General features: G+C 46.1%; 1 protein-coding gene and 1 long non-coding RNA gene across 2 annotated transcripts in view; both read right to left on the bottom strand.

The window, feature by feature from the left end:
* The window catches only part of LOC142304089 (prolactin-releasing peptide receptor-like), a 409,557-nt gene that overhangs the window by 210,564 nt on the left and 174,243 nt on the right, over positions 1 to 24,750 (bottom strand). The window lies entirely within an intron of this gene.
* LOC142301853 (uncharacterized) lies at positions 12,455 to 13,578 on the bottom strand. Its single transcript, XR_012752895.1, has 3 exons — positions 13,534 to 13,578; positions 12,639 to 12,730; positions 12,455 to 12,534 (listed from the first exon to the last, which is right to left on the bottom strand). It is a non-coding gene; the product is annotated as an uncharacterized LOC142301853 (long non-coding RNA).

Genomic DNA, 24,750 nt, shown 5'->3' with positions numbered 1-24,750 from the left:
ACTCTTCCCAGCCTAAAAATAGCAGGCCGCAGCCGCCCCAGAAGTGGCGCATCCAATAGATGCGCCAATTCTGGCGCTTCGCCCCAGCTCATCCCGCGCCCTGGTGCGTTGGCTAACGGGGTAATGAATGGGGTTGATACCAGGTGTGTAATGTCACCTGGCATCAAGCCCAGCAATTAGTTATGTCACGGCGTCTATCAGATACCCGACATAACTAATTGACAGTAATAAGAAAAAAAATTGACAACAAAAAAAAATTTATTTGAAAAAACACTCCCCAAAACATTCCCTGATTGACCAATTTATTGAAAAGAAAAAAAAAAAAAATCCACTATAATCCATTTGGACGTCCCACGTCGACTCTGGACCTTCTAGAATATGGGGGACACGTTCAGGGAACGTATCCCCCATTTTCTAGGAGGGCAGACCCTCCATTTGAGGAGAGTGGGTGCAAAGAATCTGCACCCACCCTCCCCGGGTCACAGCTGCACAGTGCCGAGCAGCAGCAGCAGCAGCAGCCAGCATCCTGAACACAGGAAGCTGACAGCCGCGCTCTGCACATGTGACCGGCGTCTGCTGTGAAGGAGCCGGAGGAGGGGGCCGCGGGGGATCAGCGCTCCGGTATGTATGACACCGGGGAACACGGGGGGAGGGTAGGGGGGGACCCGGCAGGGCCTAGGGAGCAGGTTTCTGTCGTATGTGTTATGGCACATACGACAGAAACCATAGGAACACTGTAAATGCGGCCGGCGCGCTGCTGTGCTCTCAGATGCGCGCGGCCATCTTGGATTTTCGGGAGGGGGTTGGGGGTCGGGGGGGGCACTTTGGGGATACCGAGGGGACCGGAGGGAACCGGGAAAAAGATTTATCTCCCATCTGGCATGTTTGATCATGCCAGATGGGAGATAAATCATTTTTTACCGGCGCGGTCATTTACTGTAACCTGATCATCGGTATACGGTGTATACCGGTCATCAGGTGAACGGGGACCGGAAAAACCGGCCAGAATCATGATCTCCAGGGTCTCAGCTACCCCCGGCAGCTGAGACCCCGGAAATTTTCTGACTCTGGGGGGCGCTAGACCCTTTTTTCCGACCGCCGTTTTAAAACGGCAGAAAGGAATAAGTACCCTTTTTAGTGCCGTTTTAAAACGTAACGCGGTCGTAATGGGGTTAAAAAACAATTCACCAAAAAGAACATAAATTCAAAGAAAAAAAAGAAAAAAACAAACCACAAAAATGGCACCAGCCAACTCAGGTCAAAATGGCAAATGTACTGGAGCCCTATGTATAACCTTATTAGAGTGCAAGTTTAATACCAGCAGCCACCCCCTCCATAATTTGGTAGGTTGAGAGTGGCTGTCTCATCGGTATTTTTCACCTGTTACCCATATCTTTATCATGGGGGACCGGCTAAATCCTGCAAGTGCATTTGCCATTTTGACATGAGTTGGCTGGTGGCTTTTTTGTGGTGAGTTTTTTTTATTTTCATCTCGGAAGTAACACTAGCCAGATGATCAGCTTTCTGACACTGGGCATTGGATGGAGACCTCTGAAATCCTTTGGTACTCTTCAGATTTCATGATGACTTGCACACAGTCAAGTTATCCTATACCAGGGGCAGCAAAACAACCCACGAAACATCTTTGAACCTCTCCATATTTTGCTGTAGCTATTGTTTTTGTTTCTTTGTTGACCTCATTCGGTTTTCGGAAAACAGTAGAATGATGTGCTTTATCAAAAAAGCTTTTGTCTCATCTGTCCACAAGATTCTTTCCCAGAAAGATTTTGGCTTACTTATGTACATTTTGGCAAACTGCAGTCTAGCTTTTTAATGTCTCTGTGTCAGCAGTGGTATCCTCCCAAGGCTCCTCCATAGCATTTAGTTTGCGCTGATACTGATGCACCCTGAGGCTGCAGGACAGCTTGAATTTCTTTGGAACTTGATTGGGGCTGTTTATCTGCCATCTGGAATATCCTTTATTGCAACCTTTTATCAATTTTTCCTGTGTCATCCACATCCAAGGAGATTAACTACAGTGCCATGGGTTGTAAGCTCCTTGATTATATTGCACACTGTGGACAAAGGAACATCAAAATCTCTAAAGATGGACTTGTAGCCTTGAGATTGTTGATATTTTTCACCAATATTGGTTCTCAAGTCATCAGACAGTTCTCTTCTCTTTCTGTTCTCCATGCTTAGTGTGGCACACACAGAATGCAAAAATTGAGTTAACTTCTCTAAGGTTTATTTGGTTTCAGGTGTGATTTTCAGAATTGCCCACACCTGTTACTTGCCACAGGTGAGTTTTAATGAGCATCACATGCTTGGAAGAAATTTGCTTACATACAATTTTGAAAAGGTGCCATTAGTTTTGTCCTGACAATTTTGGGGGTTATGTGCAAAATTATGTCTAATTTGCCGTTTTTTTCTCTGAATTTTTTTTGTGTTGTTCCATACACTTGGAATTGGGGGTCCTTGTATGTTTGTACATGGACACCGTAGTATTATTATTATAAAAGTTGTCGTTATATTTGTCACATTTGGAGCCATTAAAGGCTTTTTATCTAGCTTTACACTATACAATAATTCTCAGTGATCAGTGTTAAAAATTAATGGAGTGCAACAGAACTGCTGTATTCACTGTGTAGTTACCACTGACAAGTACAGCACCTCAGTTCGTATTCTCTTCAATAGAAACTGACGTGCAGTTCTTGATCTGATATTAAAATCCTATCCTAAGGATAGATCATTAGTATAGCAAGTCTAAAAAACCCTTAGAAATCCTATGTTTGCCCCTTGGGTTGAAAAAAAAAGAGACAGTAACTCACTAATCTATTAAATAATCTGTAGCCATTTTGCTACTCTCTCTTATCCTTGACACCCCACATTCTAAACATGGTTTTTAGAAAGACCTATCAGTGCTAAACTTCTTCATCATGGAAATCATGATTTTATTGGAATACTATTGGAACCAAAGGACTATCCTTTTAAATTTTTGGGACAATTGGTTAGTCACTGTTCTTTAGCCGATCTCTGGTTGGTCAGAAAAAAATTCCAAATTGTAATGTACTGCTGGTTCCATAAATCAACGATGGTGTATAGAATGATAAGGCTGACGAAGAAAATATGTAGCTTCGTCCGAATTTCATGCTCATACGGATAATGCACCATCACATATTTAAAAGTCCTGTGATTTATAATTTTCTATATTTCTGCTGAATTGACACCTGACCACCACCATTCCTTATCTTTATTCTATTTTGTATGTAGGTATACTGCTTTAATTCATTGTTTAATAAGGTTGTCTCCCCAAGATAACTTCTCTTGAAAAAAAAGAGAAAAAAACCCCCAAACAAACAGAACATGCTGACAATCAAATGATCTCTTCTGGTCTGGCTCTTGGAACCTTTAACAATATCACAACTTTGGTCTGGCTAAAAATTTGTAGCATATAGAATATAATATATTATAGCCAATCAGATTAACAGAAATTGCCTTACATTAAAACATCAAAATTATTGACAGTGGTTATTGGTTAAGTTAAAGCTCAGCTCCAAATTAGAGATGAGCGGACCCGTGAAAGTTCAGGTTTTGGAGGTTCACCCAAACTTTTAATAAAGTTCTGATCTGGACCAGGATTTGACCTGAGATTCATTTGAAATCGCTGATTGGCAGTTTGACTCTCCACCCTCATGCAACCAGCCATAAACAGAATACTTCATGGGGGGGACGTTTTTTTCTCTCTTTTTTTAAAATAAAAAACATTTTTTTGGTGGTGTCTGCTAGAAAAATGTTTGAATTGCCCATAGACTTCCATTATGCTCAAATCGAGTAGGTCCAAGCTTTAGACCTGCTTGATTCGAGTAGCGAGCAATTGAGCATGTTAGGGCCGTTTCACACATCCGGATTTTCGCCAGATTGCCGGATCCGACGCACTCCTGTACAGTGTGATACAGTACAATGGCAGCGCGGCAACTTCCGGGTCACATGCTGTAATGTGACCGGAGCATGTGACCCGGAAGTTGCCGGATGTGTGAAACAGCCCTTAGTTCTCTCTCATCACTACTAATAATCCAATCAATAATTTAGCACTGGACTTGGAAGGGACCATTCACTCACTCGTAGTTCAACAGAACTTGAATAGATTTGTATAGAAGATATTTAACATCTAAACATTGAATTTTAGTTTGAGGATTATCTTAGTGTACACACTGCATCAAAGGCATAGTGTAAATTGAAATTAAAAGTAGTTTAAAAAAAATACATTCAGTTATTTTGTGTTTCAATGCTGATACCTTTGGACACATTTACTTTTACTTTGAGGAAGCCTAAACATTTTTATTTTTATTATAGCTCAAAGCCTAAAGTTGGTTAATTACCGGCTATAGGTTGTGTAGGTGATTTTATTAATCAATATGCGATACCAGAGACTTTTGGTATATTACAAGACTTCAGTAATTATAGTAACTAAAGATGAGCAAATCTTTTGTAAATTGAATTTGCCAGGTTTGCAAAATTTTCCCAGGAAATTCAACTAACAGGTAATTGATTTTCTATGAATTCAAAGTACTCCAAAGACATCAATTTCCCTGAAAATCATGTATAAACTATTCTTATTTCTTACATATTAAAAGGGGTACTCAAAGGATATAAAAAACAAAAATCTTTTACGGTCCCTGCTTTCATAAATTTTAAAGATGATATGCACAGTGCATATCACAGGAGCTGATCTCACTGCTTCCCCCTCCCCCCTGGGACATTACATTACACTACACATCAAGTGGAGTGCCCTGCTCCCTACTGTTAGTAACAGCTAGCCTTCTGACATTAACGGGAACCTGTCACCAGATTTTTCCCTATTAAACTAAAAGAATGCCCTTCTGCAGCTCCTGGGCTGCATTCTATGAAGATGCACCTTGGCCCTGACTTCCCTTCCAGATCCCAAAAATAACTTTATAAAACTTGGCCGTTAAATATGCTAATTTACCTGTGTTGGCCAGATGGGCAGGCTCATTTTCTGCTCCTTTCCCCCTCCTGCCGCTGATCGCGTCCTCCTTTCTTGATTGACGGGATGATGCCCTCCGTCATCCTCCTCATCACATTTTCAAATCTGACGCCTGTGCAGTTAGGTCGGCTCGCGCAGGCGCAGTTCGCTCTGCCATATCGCGGGTAGAGCAGAAAACATAGCTGCCCTCGCTTGCGGCCGGTGAGCTAAATGCGCAGGCGCGAGATTATGGGCGGGTACGAGCATGGCGCTGGTGAGGTGCATAACCTCACCAGCGCGATGCTCGTACCTGCCCATAATCTTACACCTGCGCATTTAGCTCACAGGACGAGCAAGGGCAGCAAATTACCTGTGTTGGCCAGATGGGCAGCTGCCCGCCCATCTGGCCAACACAGGTAATTAGCATATTTACCGGCCAAATTTTATAAAGTTATTTTTGGGGTCTGGAAGGGAAGTCAGGGCTAAGGTGCACCTTCATAGAATGCAGCCCAGGAGCTGCAGAAGGGGATGCTTTTAGTTTAATAGGTAAAAAATCTGGTGACAGGTTCCCTTTAAGTACATCGGTCCTAGAACAGGGGCAGGTAGGGCGTGGCCATGCTATTTGTTTTCAAACTATTATGCTGTTACTAACTGGTTCCTTGATGTGTGATGTAATGTTCCAGAGGGGAGGGGGAAGCAGAAAGAGCAACTCCTGTGTCACACTAAATACAGGTATGGTAAGGACAGAGGATTGCTCTGTGCATCTTATCTTTATAGTTTATGAGGGCAGGGACATTGTAAAAATTTTTTTATCTCCCCGGAGCACCACTTCAACCCCTTCATGAACGGGCAATTTTCAGTTTTTTGTTTTTGTTTTTTGCTCCCCTTCTTTCAAGAGCCGTAACTTTATTATTTGTCTGTTAATCTTGCCATATGAGGGCTTCTTTTTTGTGGGATGAGTTGTACTTTGAAACAACACTATAAGTTTTATCATATAGTGTACTAAAAAACGGCAAAAAAATTCCAAGTGCGTAAAAATTGCAAAAAAAAGTGCGACTGCTTGATGGTTTTTGGGATATTTTATTCACCACGTTCACTATATGGTAAAATCGATGTGCCAGTGTGATGGCTCAGGTCGGTATGAGTTCATAGACACCAAACATATAAAGATTTACCTTTATGTAAGGGGTTAAAAAAAATTCAGAAATTTGTCCCAAAAAAGTGGCACACTTTTTGTGCAATTTTCCATGACCATTTTTTGGGATATGGGGCTTAGTGATGGCTTATTTTTTGCATCTTGAGTTGATGTTTTTAATGGTACAATTTTTGCACAGATGCTATGTTTCAATCGCCTGTTATTGCATTTTGCGCAAAATTTGTGACGTCCAAAAAAAAAATGGAATTTTTGCGTTTATGAATGCGGTGATACCAAATGTGTGTATATTTTTAACTTTTTTTAGTGTGTATTTTTTAATGGGCTGAATAGGAAGTGATTTGAACTTTAAGGTTTTTTAGAATTTCTTTCAACTTTTTTTTAACTTTTTTTATTTTACTAGTCCCCCTAGGGGACTATAAGGATGAGCAATCTGATCACTCATTCATTTCTGTTGATCAGAGCTGCACAGCTCTGATCAGCAGAAATGCTGCGTTCCTGTTAGAGCCGCTGCTCTGTCGGCCCTATCAGGAACTATGTCATAATAGCGACAGGAGTCATCACATGACCTTGTGCTACCATGGAAACCATCAGCTCCCCGTGATCCCATCCCTGGGCCACCAATGGCAGTGGGGAAAGGCAGGTTCCCCACCACGGCCATTTAAATCGCACTATCACATTTTAACAGCTCAATCTAAGGGGTTAAAGCCTGCTTTAAACCTTACGATCCAGCATACGATATCGTATGCGATCGTAAACACACCCATCATATGTGTGGCACGTTCAATTTGTTGAATGTGCCTCACATACGGGGAACCCCCCGTCACACGTACTTACCCGTCCATACGACCTCGATGTGGGCGGCGAACGTCCACTTCCTGGAGTGGGAGGGACGTTCGGCGTCACAGCGACATCACGCGGCAGCCGGCCAATAGAAGCGGAGGGGCGGAGCTGAGCAGGATGTAAACATCCCGCCCACTTCCTTTCTTCCGCATTACTGTCCGGGAGCCGCAGGACACAGGTAAGATCTGTTCATCGTTCCCGGGGTGTCACACACTGCGATGTGTGCTACCCCGGGTACAATGAACAATCTGACGTTCAATTCATGAGAAATGAACGACGTGCGTGCGATGAACGTTTTACCGTTCAATCGCAATTGCATGTAGCTGTTACACACTGCAATGTACCTTACGATGCCAGATGTGCGTCACTTACGACGTGACCCCGCCGGCACACTGTAAGATACGTTGCAGCGTGTAAAGCGGGCTTTACAGGCGCAAGTGGATCGCGGATCCACCTGCGCCTGTTAGCCGCATGTCTGCTCTTCAAATCCCTGCAGCAGCCAGTTTACCCCAACATGATTTAGGATGTACCGGTATATCCTAGGTCATGAAGGGGATAATATTCTTCAATGCTGCACTGTCACACAAACTCTCAGTATAATTTATTCAGTATCTTTCTTTCCCAATCTATGCCTAAGCTGTGAGCTGGGACATTTCACTATCAAGATTTAATATAGAATGGCTGCTGCATTCCCTGCTTCTGTTTTTATACAGTCAATGATGGTCTCTCCTGTTTGGCAGTGCTAGGCCATGTGATGCTACAGCTGGAAGGTATTATAGGGAAGTAAAATAGTGATTACCATTTCCAGCAATTTGTGCAAAGTAAATCGCAAATTGTTTGAATTCACCAGGTTTAGCAAATATTTTATATACATTCAATTTGCATCCAATGGATTTGATCATCTCTATTATTTACCCATTTTTCATTCCAACTTACTGTTTAAAAGAAATGGCTCATTTTTGCAGTACAGAGTATAGAACATTTTGTACAGGAGAAAAAAATAAGTGTTTAAGGTCTTGAAAACACACATTGTCTCTTTCATACATTGTTGGAAAAAATGTTTAATCTGTTATTGACAAGCTTTATCCGAGGTATTATAGCTCTCTGTTGCCATGTCTTACAAGATAATATTATTGTCACTGTAATGTGTAATGTGTGCAGAGGTGCTGCTTCCCTTTGAGGGCTAGTGTAGAAACTTTTCTCTTAAATGGGTAACAAAGTGCCTGGGAATAATACCAAAGACACTGTGTTGCTATGCATAAATATCAAGAGTCTTTTACTAAGGCTGGGGTCAAACTCTGCAAGAGAAGAATCAGTTAGGTTAATGACACTCTGATCAAACTGTGATCAGAGTGTCTGTGACGCCCCTGGACTATCAGGTCGTCACAGGGTATTGCATAATCTACCCTCCTGTGCATTATCCACCTCCCGCTTGGTTTTGGGTCCATAACCAAATAGTGTTGCCCACAATAGCAAATCAAATCCTAGATACACCATGCACCACGCCCACCGGACGCACCAGTGGACCGCTTGAGTGGAATAGAGTCGCCCACCTGGGGAGTCTGGGAATGAGGTGAGGAGTGTAGTCAGTCGGTTAGAGAGTCGGTTAGTGAGTGGCGGTGAGAGTAGCCCTCGAGCTGTGAGGAGGTCGGGAGTGGTGACTCCCATAAGGAGACTGTCTAGGTTACAGACGGTGGTCTGGGCTAGAGGAGTCGGAACCCCAGTCGCAGGGGATCATGGCAAGGGGCACGGGTCTGTTGGGCAGGACAGCCGGCGGCCTTACACCATCACTAGTCCGGGACCGAGGCACGACGGGGTACGTGGACCCTAGGTCGGGGAGTAGCTGCATGCAACCGGATAATTTACCCATGGAGAACGGAACTTTCAAGATTCGTTCCCAACTGCTCCAAAATCGGGGCACTAGAGCAACGAGGGGGATAGGACTTTCCACCAAAAACAGTCCAAAAAATCCCAAGCGTGAGCCCTGAGAGCAAGCTCCCACACTTAGCCACAGTGGGGAGTGGGACCCAGCAAGTTTCACACTACCGGGACCACCAGAGAAGTAAACTTAGTGCCAGGAGGCAGGTCATGGATCACCAGGCAGCACCATTGGGGACGGGACCCGAACTAGCTCCCCTCAGTGGCAGTGGTGTCCAGAGATTTGGTTTACCCAGTTGTTGGTGTCTGCTTATTGGACTGAGTGACTACAAGATTGATCCCTGCATCCCACGGCCTTATCCTCCCACCGAGTCCCGGGGCATTTCCCCTACCCGTGGAGGGTCACAACACCTGGCTGCCCCCCGTCATCACCAGGGGTACTCCCCAACGGCAGCGGCGGTATTCACCCCAGTTACCGCGCACCAAGGGTGGCGTCACAAACTCTATAAACCCTTGTAAATACCCCCTTCATTTGAGCGGCTGCAAGACACACGGGTCTGGAGACCCTCGAGCCACTGAGAATCCGGATCCGAGCAGCTCGACTGCTTCCACGGGGGCGGCACACCTCAAATTCCTGGCATCACGAACAGGATTCGAGCAGGACCCACTTACCTGGGTGACGTGCACCTTAGAAATTGAAACTGCAAGTCAAAAATCCCGTTTCCCGCTATTCCCGCCATCTTTTGGCGCCAAAACGCCGTCTTCTCCACCAACGCACGCGAAGATGAGGCCCTGCCCCTCGTCCTGAGAGTGAGCCCGGAACCAGAAGTTCCCAAGTTCCCAGAGGGTCACAGCAAGTGAGTGCTGGGCGAAAACTGAGAGGGCGTAATTTAGTGCAATTTAAGAGTTAAAACCATTAGCAATGTTATAAAAAGAAAAGTTTTAATCAACCTGTTTAATCAACAGAGAATGTCACCTGATTAAGAAGAAGATAATATAGTATGTGCACTAGGTGCATGGACCTTGTTACTTTATTATGCATCTATATTTTAATAGTAGAAATGGACCATGGCTGTGGGACTGCTTTCGACCAACATGGACTTGTGTTATTGTAAATAGTTGCACCTCCTGTGCCTACCAGAGTCGTCTTTACAACAGCCAGGACCTTCACCTGGTCACGGACCCAAGGATAGGTATGCAGCGGGTCAGGTTGTTTGGGTGGCGGGTTGATGGGATCCGGGAAGTTGGGACTGGACTGTCGCAGGAAGAGGCTGCAACAGAGTAGGTTGAGCCTCTGCTACTAACATAACCAGTAGCGTTCCATGTTTGGAGATTAACTCAAAAGTTACCGTAACATTTAAGTATATGCCTCCCTAATGTGGGATGAAACCTGTGAATAATTCTTTTTCTACTTTGCAGTTTTAAAGGGAAGCAAACATCAGGATTTTCATGTATAAGGTGCAGCCAGTGCAGTACTGGCACTATCAGGCACAGGCTGTACATACCATTAGCGGGCAGCTCGGGTGTTTAGGCAGTGAAATCCAACTTTATAAAGTTTGAAAAGTCAAGCACTTTTTGATTGACGAGTGCACCACTCTCCTAATGTCCGGGAGGGTTAGGCACGTGTATCCCCGGCCCCCCCCCCCCCCCACTGCCTGTTCCTCCCTCTCTCTGGTTGTATTCAAATTTCTCTCTTCTGAAACATGGCGCCGGAATTGTCACCTGCACATAGCGCTTATCTCCAGTGCCATGTTTCTGAAGCCCGCAGTAGCTAGTATTACCTGCACCTATGATATCGTGCCGCCCCAGGACACCGTGCCCGCACAGCAGCCGCCTAGGACACCGAGACGGTCAAAGAAAAAGCCGACAGCAGCCTGCCAGCGACATCGGGGGTCAGGTGAGGTAAGTTCACAATGGACTCACATGACCCCGTGACGGCAGTGCTGCGAGACCTGGTCACGGTGTCCTGGGGTGGCATGATATCGTAGCTGCAGGTAATACTAGCTACTGCGGGCTTCAGAAACATGGCGCCGGAGATAAGCGCTATGCGCAGGTGCCAACTCCGGCGCCATGTTTCTGAAGAGAGAAATTTGAATACAACCAGAGAGAGGGAGGAACAGGCGGCGGGGGGGATACACGTGCATAACCCGCCCGGACATTAGGAGAGTGGTGCACACGTCAATCAAAAAGTGCTTGAGTTTTCAAACTTTATAAAGTTGGATTTCACTGCCTAAACACCCGAGCTGCCCCCTGATGGTATGTACACACTGTGCCTCATAGTGCCAGTACTGCACTGGCTGCACCTTATACATGAAAATCCTGATGTTTGGGTCCCTTTAAAAAAAAAATAAAAAAAAATAAACCTCAGATGTCCTGTAGCTCGAGGACGAGCTACATTTAACCAAAGGGGAATGTGACACCCCTGGACTATCAGGTCGTCACAGGATATTGCACAATATATCCTCCCGTGCAGTATCCACCTCCCTCTTGGTTTTTGTTCCCTAACCAAATGGTGTTGCCTACAACAGCAAATCAAATCCTAGATACACCCTGCACCACGCCCACCGGATGCACCAGTGGACGACTTGAGTGGAAAAGAGTTGCCCACCTGGGGAGTCTGGGAGAGAGGTGAGGAGTCTAGTCAGTCGGTTAGCGAGTCGGTTAGTGAGTGGTGGTGAGAGTAGCCGTCGAGCTGTGAGGAGCTCTGAGGAGGTCGGGAGTGGTGACTCCCATAAGGAGACTGTCTAGGTTGCAGACGGTGGTCTGGGCTACAGGAATCTGAACCCCGGTTGCAGGGGATCATGGCAAGGGGCATCGGTCTGGGACCGAGGCACGACGGGGTATGTGGACCCTAGGTCGGGGAGTAGCTGTAATTACCCGTAATTTGTAATGTGTGCAGAGGTGCTGCTTCCCTTTGAGGGCTAGTGTAGAAACTTTTCTTTTAAATGGGTAATAAAGTGCCTGGGAATAATACCAAAGACACTGTTGCTGTGCATAAATATAAAGAGTCTTTTACTAAGGCAGTGGTCAAACTCTGCGAGAGAAGAATCGGTTAGGTTAATGACACTCTGATCAAACTGTGATCAGAGTGTCTGTGACGCCCCTGGACTATCAGGTCGCCACAGGGTATTGCACAATCTACCCTCCTGTGCATTATCCACCTCCCTCTTTGTTTTGGGTCCATAACAAATGGTTTTTCCCACAACAGCAAATCAAATCCTAGATACACCCTGCACCACGCCCACCGGACGCACCAGTTGATGGCTTGAGTGGAATAGAGTCGCCCACCTGGGGAGTCTGGGAATGAGGTGAGGAGTGTAGTCAGTCAGTTAGAGAGTCGGTTAGTGAGTGGCGGTGAGAGTAGCCCTCGAGCTGTGAGGAGGTCGGGAGTGGTGACTCCCATAAGGAGACTGTCTAGGTTGCATACGGTGGTCTGGGCTAGAGGAGTCGGAACTCCGGTCGCAGGGGATCATGGCAAGGGGCACGGGTCTGTTGGGCAGGACAGCCGGCGGCCTGGCACCATCACTAGTATAATAAAGTGAACCCCAGCACTCGAATGAAGACAAAAAGGGAATATGCGTAAGTGAATTTATTGACTGACACACTGCAAAAGGAACCTAACCAGAGCAACAGCACCAACGTTTCGGCATAGAGCCTTTCTCAAGGTTGTTGCCTGAAAAGGTGTGAAGACAATAACAATAGTGAGTGCATTATGTACAGGTGATACACAGAAATATATACAAATATTCATGGAGGAATACTGCGGATGGAACGTACATCACTGGTCAGAGTAAGGAAACACGGGTCTCGAAGGACAACCGGAGGTGGACAAATAGAGGTAAGGTTCCACACGTATTGCAGAGTGTGCTCTTAATTACATGGAAAAAGAATAATTAGTACAGGTAAAGTAACATATTACGTACCATGGGAGATAATAATGGTCAAGTGACATAGATAAGTAGCTTGTACAAACCAAACTGAACAGCCGGAGCTACTATCACTACCAAGGAGAGAAAGAAAGAAAAGGACGCAAGAGCGAGAAGAAGAAAGGGAGAGAAAAAAAGAGAGAAAAAAAGGGGAGAGAGGAAAACAGAGGGAGGAAAAAAGAGAGGAGGAGAGAGGGAGAGAAAGAGAAGGAAAGAGAGAGGGAGAAAGAAAAAGAGGGAAAAAGAAAAAGAGGGAAAAAAAGGAGGGAAAAAAAGAGAAAGAAAGGAGAGAAAAGGGAAGAAAGAGAGAAAGAGAGAACAAGGAGAGAGAGAGAGAAAGAGGTAGAGAGGGAGGGGGGAGAGAAGGAAGGGGAAAAGAGGGGATGAAAAAGGAAAGAGAAAGAGAAATAAAGGAAGAGAGAGAGAGAAAAAAGAGAGAGGGAGAGAAAGAGAGAGGGAGAGAGAGAGAGAGGGGGCACAGAGGAGCAAGAAAGGAGAGGGAAAGAAAGAGGAAGAGAGAGAAGGAAAGAGAAAGAGAGAAGGAGAGGGGGAGAGAGAGGAAGAGAGAAAGAGAGGGAGAGAAAGAGAGAAGGGGAAAAGAAAGAGGGAAAGAGGGAGAAGAAAAGAGAGGAAAAAGAGAGAAAGAACGTGAGAGAGACAAAAGGAGAGCAGTGAAAAAAGGAGGGAAAAGAGGAGCGCAGCAGGTAAACATAGTTGGCAACAACAGAGAGATAGGTGCTACATACCGTAGGTGAAGGGGTGACAGGATCACAATGTGAGGTGAATGGACGCCTAGAAAAACAAAGCAGCAAGGTGAGATTGGTCGGTAATTTGCATCAGTGGTGGCAAGGGAGTGCAGGGCAGAGGCGCTACCTGCAGTGGAGGTCCGGAGCTGGCACAGTGGCAGGGAGAATGGCTGCAGCGGCGTGGAAGTCTCTGCCGCACGGCGCCATTATAAGTAAGCCGGCAGTGGAATGGGAGGCGCGTCACTTCCGGTGGCGTGCGATGGAACGCACGTGTGGAACGCACATAGTGCGCATGTCTGTGACGCGCGCGGTCACATGACAATGAGCCGGGCAGTGGGTAGGGAGAAGGCCCCCCCTCCTTCAATACCTTTAATTTAGAGCATGACCTCAACAGATTTTTTAGAAACCTCCGCTTGAAAGCACATTTCGCTAACAAAACCCCTGAACCCAGCCAGTCATCGTCCGCATCCATGCCATCCTGACCCCCCAGTGGGTTTACACTTACGGATCTCAACCTCAGGATCCCCAGTAGTTACCAACCCCCACGTTGTTACCACCCTATTGAGACTTTCATCAGCCTAGTCTCTAGGGATATACACGCCATTACCACAGACATTGGTAAGGGGATTTACCACCTGAGGAACAATGTGACCCCTGAGGAGCGGAAGGCCCTGACCGCTCTCAAGAACTATAAAAATATTATCATCAAACCAGCTGACAAAGGCGGGGCTATTGTGGTACTCGACAGAACCTACTATGTCAACGAAATTCGCCAGCAACTCAGCGACACCAACACTTACCATCCACTACTTCACAATCCCACGTCCCGTATTTCAACTCTCATACAGGACAAGGTTCAATTCTACAAACAGAATGCCATCATTGATGACAAACTAAGTGAATTTTTGACCAACAACCATCCCATTACTCTGGTGTTTTACACTCTGCCCAAGATCCATAAAAATCTGACCTCTCCACCCGGCCGTCCTATAGTCGCATCCACCGACTCGCTACTGTCACCCTTTTCTATCACCCTCGAGAAGATACTGACCCCACATATTCCCAAAATCCCCTCGTATTTAAAGGACACCAACCATTTCCTCTCGATTCTACGATCCATTCCCAGCGTTCCTGACAATTGCCTGTTGGTCACTTTAGATGTCTCCAGTTTATACACGAGTATTGGTCATCACGAGGGCATTCATGCAGTAGACAGCCAACACTGACCTCTCCTCTTCCAAAAAAGAGTTCTGTCTTGATATGCTCGAGGTGGTCCTTACCAACAACTTTTTCCTTTTTGAGGACCAATTTTTCATGCAGTGTAGGGGGACCGCGATGGGTTCTAACGTCGCGTCCCCCTATGCAAATATTTTTATGGACCACTTCGAGCAGTGCCACATTTACTCCCATCCGCTATTTGACAGTCAGGTGACACTGTGGAAACGCTATATCGATGACATTTTTCTCATCTGGACAGGTGATGTCACATCACTTAACTCTTTCTTCACCGACATCAACAATGCCACCAACAATATCTCATTCACCCTTCATCATAGTGACCACTCCATCAATTTCCTCGACACCACAGTAATCATCAATCCTGACCACACCCTCTCGACAGACTTATACACTAAGCCTACTGACATAAATAGTCTCCTCCTACATTCCAGCTGCCACCCACGGCACATTAAAAAGTCCCTACCTCACTCTCAACACTGCCGGGTTGACCAGATCGTCTCAGATCCTCCCACTAGGGATGCACGCCACATTGACATGGACACGAAATTTTCAGCAAGGGGTTACCCGCCTTATGTGAGACCCCCCCCCTCTGTCTCAACTCCCAACTCACGGGTTCACAAACGTGTCCCCTTTGTGAGTACATACCATCTGTTCAACCCTCTCATTAATGGCGTCATCTTCAAACATTGGCCTCTACTCCATCAGGCATACCCCTCTATTCCTGAATTTGATTCCCGGCCACTTATTTGCCACAAACGGCCCGACAACCTGAGGGACAGTCTTGTTAGAGCCGACATTGGCTCCTCCAAGACATCAGCTAGACAGACCCTCCTCTCATGCCAGCGCAAGGGCACTTTCCCTTGCCTGCACTGTCTTCAATGCTCGCACATCATCAAAGGCGACTCTTTCACACATCCACGCACGGGTAAGAAATTCCCGATCCGTGGATATTTCACCTGTGAGTCGAATTTTGTCGTCTATCTGATCAAGTGCCCCTGCGGTCTCGGATATGTGGGTGAGACCACCCAACATATCCGAGACCGCATTAATAAACACAAGTCTACCATTCGCTGTAAACTGACCACTTTACCCATCCCAGCCCATTTTTGTGCCGCAGGTCACACCATACCACAGCTGAGGTTCCAAGTACTCGAACATGTCAAGCAACCCCGCCGTGGCGGCAATCGCATTAAAACACTTAGAGAACGCGAGGCTTTCTGGATCCATACCCTACAAACCTTAGAGCCACTAGGGCTCAACAGAGAGTATGAGGCCCCCTGTTAAATCTGTTATGGGTCTTTTGTATTCATGTCCTCTTATTGTAATATTGAGCACCATATTGTTGAAATCCTGATTTGCCATATAGATCTATATGGTCATACATTCTTGTTTCCTCTATTTCCTGTGCATTATCACATACTCTTATTATCTATGTCCTTATATGTCCCCTGTCAGCTCTTGATATTAACCCCCTGTCTTTTTTTCTTACAGATATCGCACAACTGACCTTCTCCCATCCCTCACATCCTCCTAAAGGCACACCCCCATTTACGCTCTCCAGCAGGTAACCCCTGTTTCTACGCCCTTCTAACTCACCGCCTTCTCCCCACCCACTGCTTGGCTCATTGTCATGTGACCGCGCGTGTCACAGACATGCGCACTATGTGCGTTCCACACGTGCGTTCCATCGCACGCCACCGGAAGTGACGCGCCTCCCATTCCACTGCCGGCTTCCTTATAATGGCGCCGTGCGGCAGAGACTTCCATGCCGCTGCAGCCATTCTCCCTGCCACTGTGCCAGCTCCGGACCTCCACTGCAGGTAGCGCCTCTGCCCTGCACTCCCTTGCCACCACTGATGCAAATTACCGACCAATCTCACCTTGCTGCTTTGTTTTTCTAGGTGTCCATTCACCTCACATTGTGATCCTGTCATTCCTTCACCTACGGTATGTAGCACCTATCTCTCTGTTGTTGCCAACTATGTTTACCTGCTGCGCTCCTCTTTTCCCTCCTTTTTTCACTGCTCTCCTTTTGTCTCTCTCACGTTCTTTCTCTCTTTTTCCTCTCTTTTCTTCTCCCTCTTTCCCTCTTTCTTTTCCCCTTCTCTCTCTTTCTCTCCCTCTCTTTCTCTCTTCCTCTCTCTCCCCCTCTCCTTCTCTCTTTCTTTTTCCTTCTCTCTCTTCCTCTTTCTTTCCCTCTCCTTTCTTGCTCCTCTCTGCCCACTCTCTCTCTCTCTCCCTCTCTCTTTCTCTCCCTCTCTCTTTTTTCTCTCTCTCTCTTCCTTTATTTCTCTTTCTCTTTCCTTTTTCATCCCCTCTTTTCCCCTTCCTTCTCTCCCCCCTCCCTCTCTACCTCTTTCCCTCTCTCTCTCTCCCCTTGTTCTCTCTTTCTCTCTTTATCTCTTTCTTCCCTTTTCTCTCCTTTCTTTCTCTTTTTTTCCCTCCTTTTTTTCCCTCTTTTTCTTTTTCCCTCTTTTTCTTTCTCCCTCTCTCTTCCCTTCTCTTTCTCTCCCTCGCTCCTCCTCTCTTTTTTCCTCCCTCTGTTTTCCTCTCTCCCCTTTTTTCTCTCTTTTTTTCTCTCCCTTTCTTCTTCTCTCTCTTGTTTCCTTGTCTTTCTTTCTCTCCTTGGTAGTGATACTAGCTCCGGCTGTTTAGTTTGGTTTGTACAAGCTATTATCTATGTCACTTGACCATTATTATCTCCCATGGTACGTAATATGTTACTTTACCTGTACTAATTATTCTTTTTCCATGTAATTAAGAGCACACTCTGCAATACGTGTGGAACCTTACCTCTATTTGTCCACCTCCGGTTGTCCTTCGAGACCCGTGTTTCCTTACTCTGACCAGTGATTTACGTTCCATCCGCAGTATTCCTCCATGAATATTTGTATATATTTCTGTGTATCACCTGTACATAATGCACTCACTATTGTTATTGTCTTCACACCTTTTCAGGCAACAACCTTGAGAAAGGCTCTATGCCGAAACGTTGGTGCTGTTGCTCTGGTTAGGTTCCTTTTGCAGTGTGTCAGTCAATAAATTCACTTACGCATATTCCCTTTTTGTCTTCATTCGAGTGCTGGGGTTCACTTTATTATACTATATGATTCTTTATCCCCATAGCACCTATATTGTGCGTGGTAGACCCTTTAATCGCCAAGTATTGGCACCATCACTAGTCCGGGACCGAGGCACGACGTGGTAGGTGGACCCTAGGTCGGGGAGTAGCTGCATGCAACCCAATAATTTACGAGTGGAGAACGGAGCCTTCAAGATTCGTTCCCAACTGCTCCAAAATTGTGGCAATAGCGCAACGAGGAGGATAGGACTTTCCACCAAAAACAGTCCAAAAAATCCCAAGCGTGAGCCCTGAAAGCAAGCTCCCACAATTAGCCACAGTGGGAAGCGGGACCCGGCAAGTTTCACACTACCGGGACCACCAGAGAAGTAAACTTAGTGCCAGGAGGCAGGTCACAGATCATCAGGCAGCAGCATTGGTGACAGGACCTGAACTAGCTCCCCTCAGCAGGAGCGGTGTCCAGGGATTTGGTTTACCCAGTTGTCGGTGTCTGCTTATTGGACTGAGTGAGTACAAGATTGATCCCTGCATCCCACGGCCTTATCCTCCCACTGAGTCCCGGGGCATTCCCCCTACCCGTGGAGGGTCACAACACCTGGATGCCCCCGTCATCATCCCAGGTACTCCCCAACGGCAGTGTCGGTATTCACCCCAGTTACTGCGCACCATGGGTGGTGTCACGAACTCTATAACCACTTGTAAATACCCCCTCCATTTGAGCGGCCGCACAACCCCCAGGTCCGGAGACCCTCGAGCCACTGAGAATCCGGATCCGAGCAGCTCGACTGCTTCCACGGGGGTGGCACATGTCCACTTAGTGTGATCCGATTCTCTTACATCTGAGAACTGGAACACAGGTGAGGAGAAGATGGAAAGCAAAAGGTCTCCATCTTCTCCATTCTATGAATCCACAGAAATTGTACTGCACTCAGATGTCATCTGTATGGAGTATGATGATTTCCACACACTCATAGTCTTGAATGTGTGCCCATCAACCAATATGTGCTGCCACTCGCACCATCCTGCGATTTTTTTCTCATGCTGAATCAGCATGAGAAAAAATATGCTGATCAGCACTGCCCAATAGTATAACATTGGACTGACTGCTATCTCATAAAACATCGGATAGCACACATTCATGTTAAACGGTGGTGTGAGCGAGCCCTAAGTGTCCTGGTGTGACATATAGTGACAAACAAAAGGGTAACAATGTTTTGATACCTTAAGGAAAAGCCACCATGAGCAGCTCACCTGTTCTACTGTTCCAGATAGATATTCTTACTATTGCACCTTTCTATGATTATTAATATGTAAATTTATGCCCCTCTTTGGAGAATAATAAAGGTGTTTAAGCTACAGACCAATAGAAACTTCAGTCTGCCAGAACACAGTGCGATTTACTGCTTTTCGCCACTTCTAATCAGCAGTATCATCGGCTCAGGAGAAACTTTTCCTATGCAAACTTCTGCCATCCAAATCATGTGATTTGATTCTGCACCAAATGCTGACTGCCTCAGACCTACTGAGAAAAGTTCATGAAGGGGGTGACTTAAGACATTGAAACTGAAGCATTTGAAACATCTGTTCAGCAATACTGGACATGTCAATGGCATCATAGTCACAGTAGGAGAATAATAAATATTGTTACACATGAAAGATTAATTCTGATACGTAAAGAATGGACGGATAAACCTAAGGGAAGTATGTTCACAGCATAATGTTCTAAAAGAGAGGAGGGGGACAGATAATTCTTCAATAAGATCCATCAGACAGAGAATAAAGAACTTGTACATTATAGGCAGCATCAAATATAGTGTTAAAGCTTCATTCAGACATCTGTAAATCTAGTATGTGTTCTGTGTTTTTCACTGATATAATAAACTAGAAGGTGGCCCGATTCTAAGGCATCGGGTATTCTAGAATTTATTGTGTAGTTAATGTATGATTTTTGTTATATATATAGATGTTGTTGTGTGTAGTTGCCAATTGTTTGTGTAGGGCGCTGTAAATGTTCTGGGTGTTGTTGTCTGGGTGTGGCGGTGTGTGAGAGCGATGTTGTTTGTGTGTTGCGTTGTGTGTGTTGCGTTGTTTGTGGAGCGCTGTGTGTCTGCAGTGTTGTGTGTGTGTGGTGCTGTGTGTTGCACGGTTTGTGTGGGTGTGTGTGTGTGTTTTGGGGGGAGGTATGTTTTGTGCAGTGTGTGTGTGTTGGAGGAGTAGTCCTGGGGAGAGAGGAGTATAATAGGAGGAGTAGTCCTGGGGAGAGAGGAGTATAATAGGAGGAGTAGTCCTGGGCAGAGAGGAGGATAATAGGAGGAGTAGTCCTGGAGGTGAGGAGTATAATAGGAGGAGGAGTCCCGGGGGGAGAGGAGGATAATAGAAGGAGTAGTCCTAGGGGGGAGAGGAGTATAATAGGAGTAGTCCTGGAGGTGAGGAGTATAATAGGAGGAGTAATCCTGGGGGGAGATGAGGATAATAGGAGGAGTAGTCCTGGGGGGGAGAGGTGTATAATAGGAGGAGTAGTCCTGGAGTTGAGGAGTATAATAGGAGGAGTAGTCTTGGGGGGAGAGGAGGATAATAGGAGGAGTAGTCCTGGGGGGAGAGGAATATAATAGGAGGAGGAGTCCTGGAAGTGAGGAGTATAATAGGAGGAGTAATCCTGGAGGGGAGGAGGATAATAGGAGGAGTAGTCCTGGGGGGAGAGGAGGCTAATAGGAGGAGTAGTCCTGGGGGAGTGGAGTATAATAGGAGGAGTAGTCCTGGAGGTGAGGAGTATAATAGAAGGAGTAGTCCTGGGGGGAGAGGAGTATAATAGGAGGAGTAGTGCTGGAGGTGAGGAGTATAAGAGGAGTAGTCCTGGGGGAGAGGAGGAGTAGTCCTGGGGGGAGAGGAATATAATAGGAGGAGTAGTCCATGAGGTGAGGTGAGTCTAATAGGAGGAGTAGTCCTGGGCGGAGAGAAGGATAATAGAAGGAGTAGTCTTGGGGGGAGAGGAGTATAGGTAGGGTAGTCCTGGGGGGAGGTGTCTAATAGGTGTAGTCCTGGGGGGGAGGTGTCTAATAGGTGGAGTAGTCCTGGGGAGGAGGTGTATAGGTGCCCAATGTGTGCGGGGGGAGTGGCCGAGCGGGCAAAGTGTGATGGGGCGTGGCCAAGCAGGCAAAGTGTGATGGGGGCGTGGCCTAGCAAGCAAAGTGTGATGGGGGCGTGGCCGAGCGAGCAAAGCGTGATGGGGCGTGGTCGAGCAGTCCAAGTGTGCGGGGTCGTGGTCGAGCGGGCAAAGTGTGCGGGGGCATGGCCGAGTGTGCACAGTGTGCGGGGGGCATGGCCAGGTCGAGCCGAGCGGCCAATGAGTGTGTGGGGCGTGGCCGGGCCGAGCCAAGCGGCCAATGCGACGGTTGTCACTGTAATGATGTCATTTTGGAGCAAGACAGACAGCTAGACAGACAGACGGAATAAGGCAATTATATATATAGATACCCAGTATAGTCTATGAGGTTGGAAACAAAGAGAACACACCTAATGCTAATATATTTATTAGAAACCACAGATGAAAGCTCCATAAATAAGTATATACAGTACCTTGCGAAAGTATTTGGCCCCTTTGAATTTTTCAACCTTTTCCCACATTTCAGGCTTCAAACATAAAGATAAAAATGTTAATGTTATGGTGAAGAATCAACAACAAGTGGGACACAATTGTGAAGTTGAATGAAATGTATTGTTTATTTTAAATATTTTTAAAAAGTATATAACTGAAAAGTGGGTCTTGCAATATTATTAGGCCCCTTTAAGTTAATACTTTGTAGCGCCACCTTTTGCTGCGATTACAGCTGCAAGTCGCTTGGGGTATGTGTCTATCAGTTTTGCACATCGAGAGACTGAAATTCTTGCCCATTCTTCCTTTGCAAACAGCTGGAGCTGAGTGAGGTTGGATGGAGAGCGTTTGTGAACAGAAGTTTTCAGCTCTTTCCACAAATTTTCGATTGGATTCAGGTCAGGATTGTGACTTGGCCATTCTAACACTTGGATATGTTTATTTGTGAACCATTCCACTGTAGATTTTGCTTTATGTTTGGGATCATTGTCTTGTTGGAAGACAAATCTCCGTCCCAGTCTCAGGTCTTTTGCTCCAACAGGTTTTCTTCAAGAATGGTCCTGTATTTGGCTCCATCCATCTTCCCATCAATTTTATCTATCTTCCCTGCCCCTGCTGAAGAAAAGCAGGCCCAAACCATGATGCTGCCACCACCATGGTTGACAGTAGGAATGTTGTGTTCAGGGTGATGAGCTGTATTGCTTTTACGCCAAACATATCGTTTGGCATGGTGCCCAAATAGTTCGATTCTGGTTTCATCTGACCAGAGCTGCTTCATCCACATGTTTGGTGTGTCTCCCAGGTGGCTTGTGGAAAACTTTAAACAACACTTTTTATGGATATATTTGAGAAACGGCTTTCTCCTTGCCACTCTTCCATAAAGGCCAGATTTGTGTAGTGTACGACTCATTGTTGTCCTACAGACAGACTCTCCCACCTCAGCTGTAGATCTCTGCACTACATCAAGAGTGATCATAGGCCTCTTGGCTGCATCTCTGATCAGTCTTCTCCTTGTTTGAGATGAAAGTTTGGATAGACGGCCGGGTCTTGGTAGATTTGCAATGGTATGATACTTCTTCCATTTCAATATGATCACTTGCACAGTCCTTCTTGGGATGTTTAAAGTTTTGGAATTCTTTTTGCAACCACATCCAGCTATAAACATCTCCACAACAGTATCACAGACCTGCCTGTTGTGTTCCTTGGTCTTCATGATGTTCACTGTGCTTTAAACAGAACACTGACATAATCACAAAGCAGGTGCATTTATACGGAGACTTGATTACACACAGATGGATTATATTTATCATCATCAGTCATTTAGGACAACATTGGATCATTCGAGATCCTCAATGAACTTCTGGAGTGAGTTTGCTGCACTGAAAGTAAAGGGGATGAATAATATTGCACACCCCAACTTTCAGTTATTTGTTTTTTTCACAAAAGTTTAAAATAAGCAATACACTTCCTTCAACTTCACAATTGTGTCCCTCTTATTGCTGATTCTTCACCATAACATTAACATTTTTATCTTTATGTTTGAAGCCTGAAATGTGGGAAAAGGTTGAAAAATTCAAGGGGGCCGAATACTTTCGCAAGGCACTGTATATAATAATATATATATATATATATACTGTTTGCAGAATTATTAGGGAAATGAATATTTTGATCACATGATAAATTTTACACATGTTGTCCTACTCCAAGCTGTATAGCCTTGACAGCCAATTACCAATAAATAAGTAAATAAGTAAATCAGGGAATGTGCATCTCTGTAATGAGGAGGGGCGTGGTGTAATGACATCAACACCCTCTATAAGGTGTGCTTAATTAGTAGGTAACTTCCTTTCCTGTTACAAAATGGGTCAGAAGAGAGATTTGACAGGCTAAAGCCTGCTTTACACGCTGCAATGTATCTTACAATGTGTCGGCGGGGTCACGTCGTAAGTGACGCACATCCGGCATCGTAAGGTACATTGCAGTGTGTAACAGGTATGTGCAATTGTGATTGAACAGTAAAACGATCATCGCATACACATCGTACCTTTCTCTAGAATTGCACGTCTGATTGTTCATCGGTCCCGGGGTAGCACACATTGCAGTGTGTGACACCCCGGGAACGATGAACAGATCTTACCAGCGTCCTGCGACTCCCGGCCCACAATGCAGAAGGAAGGTGGTGGGCGGGATGTTTATGTCCTGCTCAGCTCCGCCCCTCCGCTTCTATTGGCCGGCTGCCGCGTGATGTCGATGGGACGCCGAACGTCCCTCCCACTCCAGGAAGTGGACGTTCGCCACCCACATCGAGGTCGTATGGAAGGGTAAGTACGTGTGATGGGGGTTAATCGTTTGTGCGGCACGTTCAACAAATTGAACGTGCCACACATACGATGGGGGCGTTGCAAATCGCATACGATATCGTATGCGAAATTGCAACATATAAAGCAGGCTTAAGATAAGTCCAAAATTGTGAGATGTCTTGCAGAGGGATGCAGCAGTCTTGAAATTGCCAAACATTTGAAGCGTGATGGACATGGCCAAGGTAAGGAAGGCTGAAAAACAACCACCTTTGAACAAGAAACATAAGATAAAACGTCAAGACCGGGCCAAGAAATATCTTAAGACTGATTTTTCAAAGGTTTTATGCACTGATGAAATGAGAGTGACTCTTGATGGGCCAGATGAATGGGCTAGAGGCTGGTAGTAAAGGGCAGAGGGCTCCACTCCGACTCAGACACCAGCAAGGTGGAGGTGGGGTATTGGTATGGGCTGGTTTCATCAAAGATGAACTTCTGGGACCTTTTCAGGTTGAGGATGGAGTGAAGCTCACCTCTTAGGTGGGCTTTGCACGTTGCGACATCGCAAGCCGATGCTGCGATGTTGCACGCGATAGTCCCCGCCCCCGTCGCAGGTACAATATCTTGTGAAAGCTGGCGTAGCGAAAATTATTGCTACGCCAGCTTCACATGCACTCACCTGCCCTGCAACCGTCACTCTGGCCGGCGACCCGCCTCCTTCCTAAGGGGGCGGGTCGTCCGGCGTCATAGCGACATCACACGGCAGGCGGCCAATAGCGGCGGAGGGGCGGAGATGAGCAGGATGTAAACATCCCGCCCACCTCCTTCCTTCCGTATATCCTATGGAAGCCGCGGTGACGCCGGTAGGAGATGTTCCTCGCTCCTGCGACTTCACACACAGCGATGTGTGCTGCCGCAGGAGCGAGGAACAACATCAGACCGTCGCGTCAGCGTAATTATGGATTACGCCGACGCTGCACCGATGATACGATTACGACGCTTTTGTG

Source organism: Anomaloglossus baeobatrachus, chromosome 4 (genome assembly GCF_048569485.1).
Source record: "Anomaloglossus baeobatrachus isolate aAnoBae1 chromosome 4, aAnoBae1.hap1, whole genome shotgun sequence".
Classification (NCBI taxonomy): Eukaryota; Metazoa; Chordata; class Amphibia; order Anura; family Aromobatidae; genus Anomaloglossus; species Anomaloglossus baeobatrachus.
Note: the sequence above shows the minus strand (reverse complement) of the source record. Positions and strands in the feature narration are given on the sequence as shown.